Source organism: Sus scrofa, chromosome 12 (assembly GCF_054392235.1).
Source record: "Sus scrofa isolate SSC_HxYL_T2T_F1_AM1 chromosome 12, Sscrofa_HxYL_maternal_Yorkshire_Landrace_v2.0, whole genome shotgun sequence".
NCBI lineage: Eukaryota > Metazoa > Chordata > Mammalia > Artiodactyla > Suidae > Sus > Sus scrofa.
This window is the reverse complement of record NC_139394.1, coordinates 66,227,672-66,236,771: the sequence shown is the minus strand read 5'-3', so window position 1 is coordinate 66,236,771 and position 9,100 is coordinate 66,227,672. Positions and strand designations below refer to the sequence as shown.

General features: G+C 65.5%; 1 protein-coding gene across 1 annotated transcript in view; it reads left to right on the top strand.

Annotated features, from left to right (window-relative positions):
* The first annotated feature begins 3,415 nt into the window (after window positions 1-3,415).
* RAI1 (retinoic acid induced 1) overlaps window positions 3,416-9,100 on the top strand; it is a 103,447-nt gene continuing 97,762 nt past the window's right edge. The window contains exon 1 of the mRNA XM_021068026.2: window positions 3,416-3,499. The gene's annotated coding sequence lies outside the window, so the exon portion shown is untranslated. The remainder of the gene's footprint in view (window positions 3,500-9,100) is intronic.

The following is a 9,100-nucleotide window of genomic DNA, read 5'->3' as shown; positions in this document are numbered from 1 at the left end:
TGGCTGTGGCCCTAAAACAAAACAAAACAAAAACCAAAAATGAAATTGCCACTAAATGTTTTTCTTCAGTCACTAAGAAAGGCTGATTCCCAGTTGCGAGGGGCTCAGTGGCCACAGCGGCTTTTTTTTTGGAATCATGAGGCCACCAGCATGGGTCCAGAGTCTGTCTCGATCCCACGGCGGGTGCTGGGTGGGAGCCTGGCTCCCGTCAGTCCTGGAGAAGCGTCTGGAATGGCTGTGGCTCAATTCCTGTGCCTCGAATGAGCGATGCTACTGTGGCGTGGACTGGCTGGTCTGGGACCCCCTGGGGTGGGGGCCGCCCCTGGCTCGGGAGGAAGCCCCCAACCCCGCAGAGCTGGGCAGGGCTGTGGTCTCCTCCTTCTCTCTCGGCTGAAGGTCGGAGGCCCAAGGCGGCCTCGTGGCCGTGCCCTCCATCCTGGAGACCCACGCAGATGGGTGATTCACCCCTTTCCACCTTCCTCGTGGGGCTGGGGGTGCCCGATGGGCCTCATTCACAGGGTGAGGGGAGCCCCGAGGGCCCTAAGGTGCGCGTGGCTGTGCCCCTGGCAGAAACGGAGACTCAGGATGGCCGGGAGCCGCCTGCGGTCCCGCTGTGGGAGGCAGGCTGGGCCCTGGGACACCCCCGCAGCCCTTGCAGCCCAGTCTCACGCCTCCTGTGTGAGCACCGGGGGTCCTGAACCGGGGGTGTCGCCTTCTGGTGGGCAAGCCATCGCCTGGCTGTCCCTCAGGGGACAGGACTGCGTCCCGAGGTAGATCCATCCCTTCCCTGTCTTCCAGCCCACGGGAATCTCTGTCCCCCCCCCAGGCAGGACCTGTGAGAAAACAGATGGGGTGCCAGGCCAAGGCCAGGGCTGCAGGGCTGAGCCTCAGACTCAATGCCTTTGGGGGCAGTCAGGGACTTCAGTACAGGTGTGGGTTGTGGAAGGGCCGCAAGAATTGAGATTCCTTGAAGGTATTTCTTTTTTTCTTTTGTCTTTTTGGGGGCCACACCTGCGGCACGTGGAGGTTCCAAGGCTAGGGGTTGAATCAGAGTAGCAGCCGCCCAGCCTACACCACAGCCCCAGCCACACTGGTCTGATTCCCACCAGCTCAGCCACCCACCTCCCAGGGCAGGTCAAGAGCCGACGGAAGCACGGTCAGGGTGGACGGCGCTCTCTCAATCTAGTTCGAAACACCTGCTGTGGGGGAGACAGACCCGGTTTCTAAGTCTGGCTCCTCTGTGCCTCTGTGACCTACACCACAGCTCATAGCAACGCCGGATCCTTAACCCACTGATCGAGGCCAGGGATCGAATCCAAAACCTCGTGGTTCCTAGTTGGATTTTTTCCACTGCACCACGATGGGAACTCCCCTTGCAGGTATTTCAACTTCAAAATCTTTCTTTTCTTTCTTTCTCTTTTTTTTAGGGCCGCACCCGCGGTATATGGAGGTTTCCAGGCTAGGGGTCAAATCGGCTCCTGGTGCCAGGCCTTCCCTGGATTCTCCTGGGGCGGGGTGGGGGGGGAGGCAGGGAGGGCAGGAGAGTGGAGACAGCAGGGGGTGGAAAGGGACAGAGAGCCTGGGGGAATGAAAGGGCCAGTCCCTCTCCTCCAGCCTGTGATCTAAAGCACAAACAGCGGTCCCTGCCTCCAGGTGAAACTCGCAGCACACCTGCCTCCTCTGGGCCTCCCAGGAACTCAGGAAGTAGGTGCTACTATTATCCCCATTTTGCAGATGAGGAAACGGAGTCTCAGCAGGGTAACTAGTTTTTCCAAAGCCTCCCAGCTGGCACAGAGGAGCCAGACTTAGAAACCGGGTCTGTCTCCCCCACAACAGGTGTTTCGAACTAGATTGAGAGAGCGCCGTCCACCCTGACCCTGCTTCCGTCGGCTCTTGACCTGCCCTCGGAGGTGGGTGGCCGAGCTGGTGGGAAGCGCTCTGGAGGCAGGTCTCGGCTGGGTCACTTTAGCCTGAGACCCTGAACAGATGACTTGGGCACCTGTGCCTCAGTCTCCCCATAAGTAAATTGTGAGGGGTTCCAGGATCAGAGGCAGTAACCTGTAGCAGGGGACAGTCCCTGTCACGGAGTAAAGCCACCGTGGCCACATGCCGCCTTACCTTAAGGGAAGGAGGCTGATGTCCAGGGGACCTCACGGCCAGCCCCAGGTCCCCTGAGAGCATCGATGCCTTGACACCCCTCCCCGACTCATAGGACCCAATGTGCCCTGAGGGTGGTGGGTGGGGTGGAGGGTCTTCTGCCTGAGCTGGCTGAGCGAGGCCTTGGAGGGGGACTGTCATGTGTCCGGAAGTTCACTCATTCATTCAACAATCCTCCCCTTAGGCTGAGCCAGGGGCACTAGAACTGCATCCAGATTCCTCCCGGGGCCCTGGGGTAGCCTTGAAAACCTTGGTCCTTTGCGTGGTGTGCCCACTGCCTGTCCTCTGGTTGCCAATAAGCTCTCTCCTGCCTCAGGGCCTTTGCACTTGCGCTTCCTTCTGCCAGGAATGCTGTTCCTGGCTCTGCCAGGAGGGTTCCTTCCTGCCAGTCCGTTCCCCGGGCCTCCTCCCCGCCCCACTCAGCTTGGTAGCCCCTATTCCTCCCTTCACCTGCTTCTTTTCTTCCTAGCACGCATCACTCCCTGGAATTATCTTCGTGATGTGTGCAAGCATTTGTATGCTGTCTGTCTCTTCCCGCCAGGATGCCAGCTCCGTGATGGCAGGGACCGCTTGTCTCTGCTGCGTCTGCGCCCAGCAAGGTGCCAGCAAGCGAGGAAATCTGTTCGCAGCCTCTTGAGTTTAGAGGTCGCAGTGCTTCCCAGACTGCAAAGCGGAGGGCACGGAGGGCCGCGGACCCGGCCGGAGGGCGGGAGCGCTGGACGGCCGGCCGGCCGGCCGGCCGGGGCAGGGCCGCCACCTCCGCCGGAGGTTCCAGCCCCGACCCCAGGCCGCCGAGACCTTGAGGCCTCCCCGGGGTCCCCCGCCGAGCCCCCTCCCCCCAGGCCCGCGGGCGAGCGCGCGCCGCCAGGGGGCGCTGTCGGGGCGCGAGGCCCACCTGGCGCCCGGGCGGCGAGCGAGCGCAGCCAGGCGGCCGGGAACTTTTCTCCCCGCGCTCTCGCCGCCTTCTCCCCCCGCGCGCCGCCCGCCGACCGCTCTTCCTGCGCGGAGGGGACCGCATTTCCCCGCGGCCCTGCGACGCCAGCAGGCCCGGCGGTGCGCGGCCAGGGCTCGCTCCCCGCGCCCCGGGCGCCGCCCCCGCCCGCGGCTGCGCTCGGAAGGCGAGGTGCGGAGCGAGGCGCGGCCCGGGCGAGAGCGCGCCGAGCAGGCCGCCCTGCCCGCCGCCCGAGCGCGGGCGCGAGGAGGGGGCGCCGCGGCCCACCCTCCTTCCTGCCTGGCCGCGGGCCGGCCGGGCCGCCGCGCCCCGACCCCCATGGCCGCCCGGGCCTCCGGGCCGCGAAGTCACAGCTCCAGAGCCCGGGCCCCCGAGTGAGCGCGCGCCGAGGTGAGCACCCAGCGCCGGGGCGGGCGCGCGGGGGGCCGCGAGGAAGTCGCTTTGTGTGCGGGGGGCGCCAGGTTACCGGAGGGCCGTCCCGGGAGCTGCGGGTGGGGGCGCCCCGCGCCGCGGGCCGGGGCCGGTGCATGGCGTGGGGCGCGAGGAGCGAGGGTCGGGCGTGCGGGGGCAGTGCGCGCACGGTGGCGCGGGGGGTCCGCCGAGCGCGGGGTGGGGACCGGGCATTCGCACGGCGCGGGGGCCGGAGGCGAGCTTTGTGAGTGCGTCGGGGGGGGGGCGGGGAGCCGACTTCTCCGGGGGGGACTCGGGGCCTGGCGGGGCCACGGCGTGGGAGCCCGCGCCTCGAGGGCCGTGCCGGGAGGTGCGGCGCGCGGGGCTCTCGGCCGGACCCCCAAATGGGCAGCGGCGCCCGCGGCCTGTGCGCAGGCCGCGCGACCCGGCAGGAAGAGGCCCCGGAGGCCGGGGAGCCCGGACGCGGCCAGGCCCCGGGCGCGCGGGCCTTTCAGGGGTGACGTCACGGTGGGGGCTCCGGCCACGCGAGTCCCGCGTCCCCGGACGGCGGCGCGCCGGCCGAGGGCATGACCCGCTCCCGGGAGGCAGGGGACCCGGGGGGGGGGGAGGACGCGGGGGCCGGGCGCCGGGCGGCGGCGTCGAGCGGGGGCGACGGGGTGGCAGGACGCGGGGGTGACATTTGGAGACTTGGTCGCCAGGGCCCGCCGCGGAGGGGCGGAGGGGAAGCGAAACACCAGGCAGGCCCGAGGCCGCGGCGGCCCCAGCTTCCTGGGCGCCTGTTTTCCCAGCGAGCGGTTTCCCTTCTTGGGCTCTCGGTCCGCCCCCAATCCACGCCGGGGGCCGGGGCCGGGGCCGGAGCGCGGCCCGAGCCGTGCCCGCCTCCAGGGAGCCCCCGAGGCGCGGGCGCCGGGGTCTCTGCCCTGAACCGAGGCCGCCGAGTGTAACAATGCGCTCTTGGGGGGCTGGGGGAGGGGAGGCAGCGCCGGAACGGCGACCCGGGCCCCGAGCCGCCCGGGGCCTCGGCAGGCGCCGATGCGGACCCACGCGGGACCCGTGCCGTTCTCCGCATCCGCCCCCCCCCCCGCGCCCCGTCTGTCGCGCAACGCAGCGGCGTGGTGGGGATTCAAGGGCATTGCATCTGGTTGCAATCCAGTTTCATGCCGCTGCTGGGCTGTTAAGACCTCGCGCTGACGTCAGAGCAGGGGAATTACTTTTTATTTTATCTTCTCTCAGTCGTCTGCTGCCCTGGGAGGGGAGCGGGGCGGGGGGGGGGGGTAGGCGAGCTCGGATGTGGAGGCGCCAGCGCCGTGGGCGCCCCAGGCCGCGGCTCTGCTCCTCTCCCGCCCCAGGCTCTGTTCAGACCTGGCTCTGCCCAGGGTCGGGCGCACCCTGGGTGGGGGCAGCCCTCGATGCAGACTCAGCGGAGGCCCCTCCCGACTGACCACACAGCTGCATTTCCAGAGGCTTCCCTGGGACGTGGCCTCAGGATCTGGAAGCTGGAACGCAATCTTCGTTTCCCACCCCTCCCCCATGACAGCCGGGGGTCTGAGGGCCCCCGGAGCTTCCTGCAGGGAATCCTTAGGAGAAGTGGCCTTCTGGGTGACTCAGAGGAGAAGACACAGACATTCTGGTTTGGGGGAGGCTCGACCCCAAACCTCTGGCAAGGGCTCTCACAGCCAGAAGCCTTGGAAGGAGGGCGAGTGTGCCAGGGGGTGGTGGAGGCCCAGAAGCCCACAGCCAGGCGCCTGTCTAGCTTCTAAACAGAAGGAGGTCACCTTCCTGGCAAGCGTCTTTCCCTCCCTGGAGACCAGGAGGGCCCCATAGGCAGGGCCCCTGCTCAATTCTCCTTAGACTCTTTTTTTTTTTTTTTTTTTTTGGTGGCGCCCATGGCATGGGGAACTCACTGGGCCAGCCATCAAACCCGAGCCACGGCAGTGACCTGAGCCGCTGCAGTGACAATGCAAGGCCTTAACCCGTAGAGCCGCAAGGACACTCAGCATGATGAGACCACGGCTTCCAAAGTCACCTGTGACCTAAAGTGAGAAATAGGTTTTAGGTGACACTTCCATTTGCATCCGCTGTGTGTAACTGAAACACAGGTTTAGCGAACCCGTCTACCCTGTCTTGTCCCCTGATCTGGTCCTTTCTGTTCTGGTCTATTAGATTTTTTTCAAAAATTGCTTGCTGCGACCCACTAAATTGATTTCACCAGCCACTAATAGGTCCTACAGAGGGTTTGAAAAAAACAGGCCTAGAAAATGATCCTGCCTCGGAGTTCCTGTTGTGGCGCAGCGGAAACGCATCCGACTAGGATCCGTGAGGTTGTGGGTTCCATCCCCGGCCTCGCTCAGTGGGTCAAGGATCCAGCGTTGCTGTGAGCGGTGGTGGAGGCTGGTAACTGTAGCGCCGATGGGACCCCTAGCCTGGGAACCTCCATAGGCCGCGGGTGCAGCCCTAAAAAGCAAGAAAAAGAAAGAAAATGATCCTGCCTTCCATTCTTTCAGTAAACGTTCACTGCGGCCCTGACGGTTTCTGTTTTTCAGTTATTTAGGTAACACATGGATTTGTTCTCATTGTGAAAAATGAAAACAACCCAGAAGCACATGGAATAAAAGCACAAGGCAACGCCGTGAGCCGGCTTGCTGGGCCTTTGTGTGTCCGTGCATCACACATCCAAAGACATGGTTCCTTTTTGTCCCAGGTGACACCACACCCGGGGCTCTCAGGCCTCAGCCCCCCTTCTCCTCGCCTGTCGTCTTGGGGAGGCCATTGGGGACTCCTGGCTGGGCCACTGAATGAGTTACTCCCTGTCTGGGCCTGAGTGTGCCATGTGTACACCGGGGCCAGCCACGGAAACCTTCGAAGCCAAGAGAAGTCTTTGTCCCTGGAGTCCCCGTCGTGGCGCCGCCGCCGCCGCAGCAGCGCATCTGACCAGGAACCATGAGGTTGTGGCTTTGATCCCTCAGTGGGTTAAGGATCCGGTGTTGCGGCCCTAAAAAGCAAAAAAGAAAGCGTTTGTCCCAATTAGTGCCAGCTGCCGCTGTCACCATTATTCTTGCCACTGTCTTTCCATGGCAGTCCACGTTGGCACCTCGTTGCTTTAATAGCGGCCTGGCGCCGGGCTGTGCAGGCAGGGGCAGGGGGAGCCCTGCATGCAGGGCAGCGTTTCCGCGGGAGGGGCACCTGGGCTCGCTGGCCCCCCAGGTCGTTTGCAAGGGCCACCGTTTTGGAGTCTGGTGCTTAATGCACCTGCCTGCAAGGTCACAGCCCAGCAGGGGACTGAGACCCAGATGGCACCGAGGGGACGAGTGGGAGCTCGTGCCAGGTCTTGGCAGGAAGCAGGTCCTCCTGTGGAAGTGCTGGTGGCTATGCGGTGGGGACCTGGCCACCCAAAGAGGAGCAGAGGGGACCTTACGGGTCAGTTCTGGAATGGGTGGGACACGTGGCCTGAGCTTTAGGATCCAGGGGTGAGTGTGCCCGTTCTTGGCCTGGGTTGGGGCTCTGTGGAGGCGGGGCTTCGTGATGCGGGGCTGGCAGCACAGGTAGGTGAGAACAAGGGGCCTGCCTGGCCGAGGGAAGCGGCAACGAAGGATATGGCCTGTGTCCCTCGGCCAAGAGGGAGGCGTGGGCTCTGGAAGAATGGTGGTGGTGGCGGGAGAGGCAGGCTGAGGCCTGGGCCTCCTCCTGGCCTCCCTGCCTCCGTGCTGCCCCCTCCCTGTGTGGGTCACACTGCAGAGGGATGTTTCTCAGGCCCCCAGCAACCCTCCAGGGCCCCCGCTGCCCTCTGAAGGGAGGTCCGGCCGCCGGGGCCTGTTCCGCCCCCAGCCAGGCCCCTTCCCCTCCTGCTGCAGCAGAGCCCCGGACTGCCTGCCTCGGTGCCTTTGCCCGCGCCGCCCCTTCCACCTGGGCTGCCTCCCGAGACCGAGACAGACGTCCTGTCTCCTCCTCCTCTGACCTCCACGGTAGAATTGAGTCATCCCCCTCTGTCTAGGCTGAGGCTCGGCGTTTGTCACCAAATTCCGACAGCGTCTGTTCTCCCCGGGAGGCCAGAGCCTCCTCCCTGCGGCCCCTGCTCCAAGGGCAAGGCCGGGGCCTCGGGGTGCCCCCTGGTCCTCCTGGCAGGAAGGGCCAGACGAGGAGGAGGAGGAGGAGATGGGGCGGGCGCGGCTTCTGGGGCCCCTGTCGGATCTTGGTGATTCTGGGGGCGCCCTCAGGGGGCCGTGTCCGTCTGTGGCCCCAGGCTGCTCCCTGTGGGGGCCGAGGAGAAACTGGCTGGTCCTGTTTCCCCGCGGATTGAGGCAGAACTGTGCCCTGCGCCTGGGCGGGTCACTGGGATCTGAGACTGGAATGTGACACCAGAGTGGGTGCCAGGGGCTGGCGGCGCAGGCAGGCTCTGCTGCCAGAGAGCTTTTGCTCTGCTGGTTCTAGAATCCGTGTGAATAGCGTGCGTGCGTGCGTGTGTGTGAGGGGACCCGGGGTGGGGGCAGAGGGAGGCGGGAGGAGAGAGGGACGCGGGCAAGGGCGTGGGAAGGGAAGGATGGGGGCGGTGGGCAGCAGCCCCAGGCCTCCCTCCCCCAGCAGGCACTCTCCACCAGGCTCCCTCCCGGCCCTGGGCTCGTGGGGCCCAGCGATGGATGAGATGCTGGGAGCCGGGGGACCAGGGATGTCCAGCGGGGAAGGGGCCCAGTGGGGGCGCTGGGGGGTCCCTCCACCGCACAGGCTGCTTTTCCTCCGGGGTCCCCTGCCTGGAGGCTGGGCCTCGGTCCGGGTGGGACGGGGAGCAGTGGAGCAGCCCTGGGTTTGGAGTCAGGACAGGGTTTGAGGCGCAGCCGCTGCCTTGGGAAAGGCTCTGCCCCTTGAGCACGTCATCCCCCCCCCACGCCACCCCGTCGGAACGGGGTCCGTCGTGGCTATGAGATGCGACTCGGGAGCTGGAAAGCCCTGAGCGTGGCATCAGAACCTCGGGCCGGCCCGCGATCAAACCCGGGTGCTGCCATCCTCTCAGGGCCCCGGCCCCGCGCCTTTCGCATGGGCCCAGCCTCGGCCCCCTCCTGGCTGCCGGCGCGGGGGCTCCGCAGATGAGGCCGAAGGACATTGCAGGAGGAGGTCGCTGTTCCCGCTCCGATCCAGCCTCCTTGCAATGCCAGCGGCCTCAGCAAGGCGCGTGGGGCCTGTTCCGTGCCCAGCCAGGCGGAGGTGCTGGATTTCGTGGGGCTTGGTTACCCAGGGGGCAGGTGAGAATTCGTTCTCTGGGAGTTCCCCACGTGGCGCAGTGGTGAGCAAATCTGACGAGGAACCATGAGCTGGCGGGTTCGATCCCTGGCCTTGCTCAGTGGGTTCAGGATCCAGCGTTGCCGTGAGCTGTGGTGTAGGTCACGGATGCGGCTCGGATCCTTTGTTGCTGTGGCCTGCGGTGTAGGCAGGCGGCAGTGGCTCCGATTCGACCCCTGGCCTGGGAACCTCCACATGCCGTACGAGTGGCCCAAGACATGGCAAAAGGACAAAAGAAAAAAAGAAAATTCGTTCTCTGGCCCGGGTTTCTGCCCCAGAGGGGCTTTGCCAGGGTGTTGTGGGTGGACT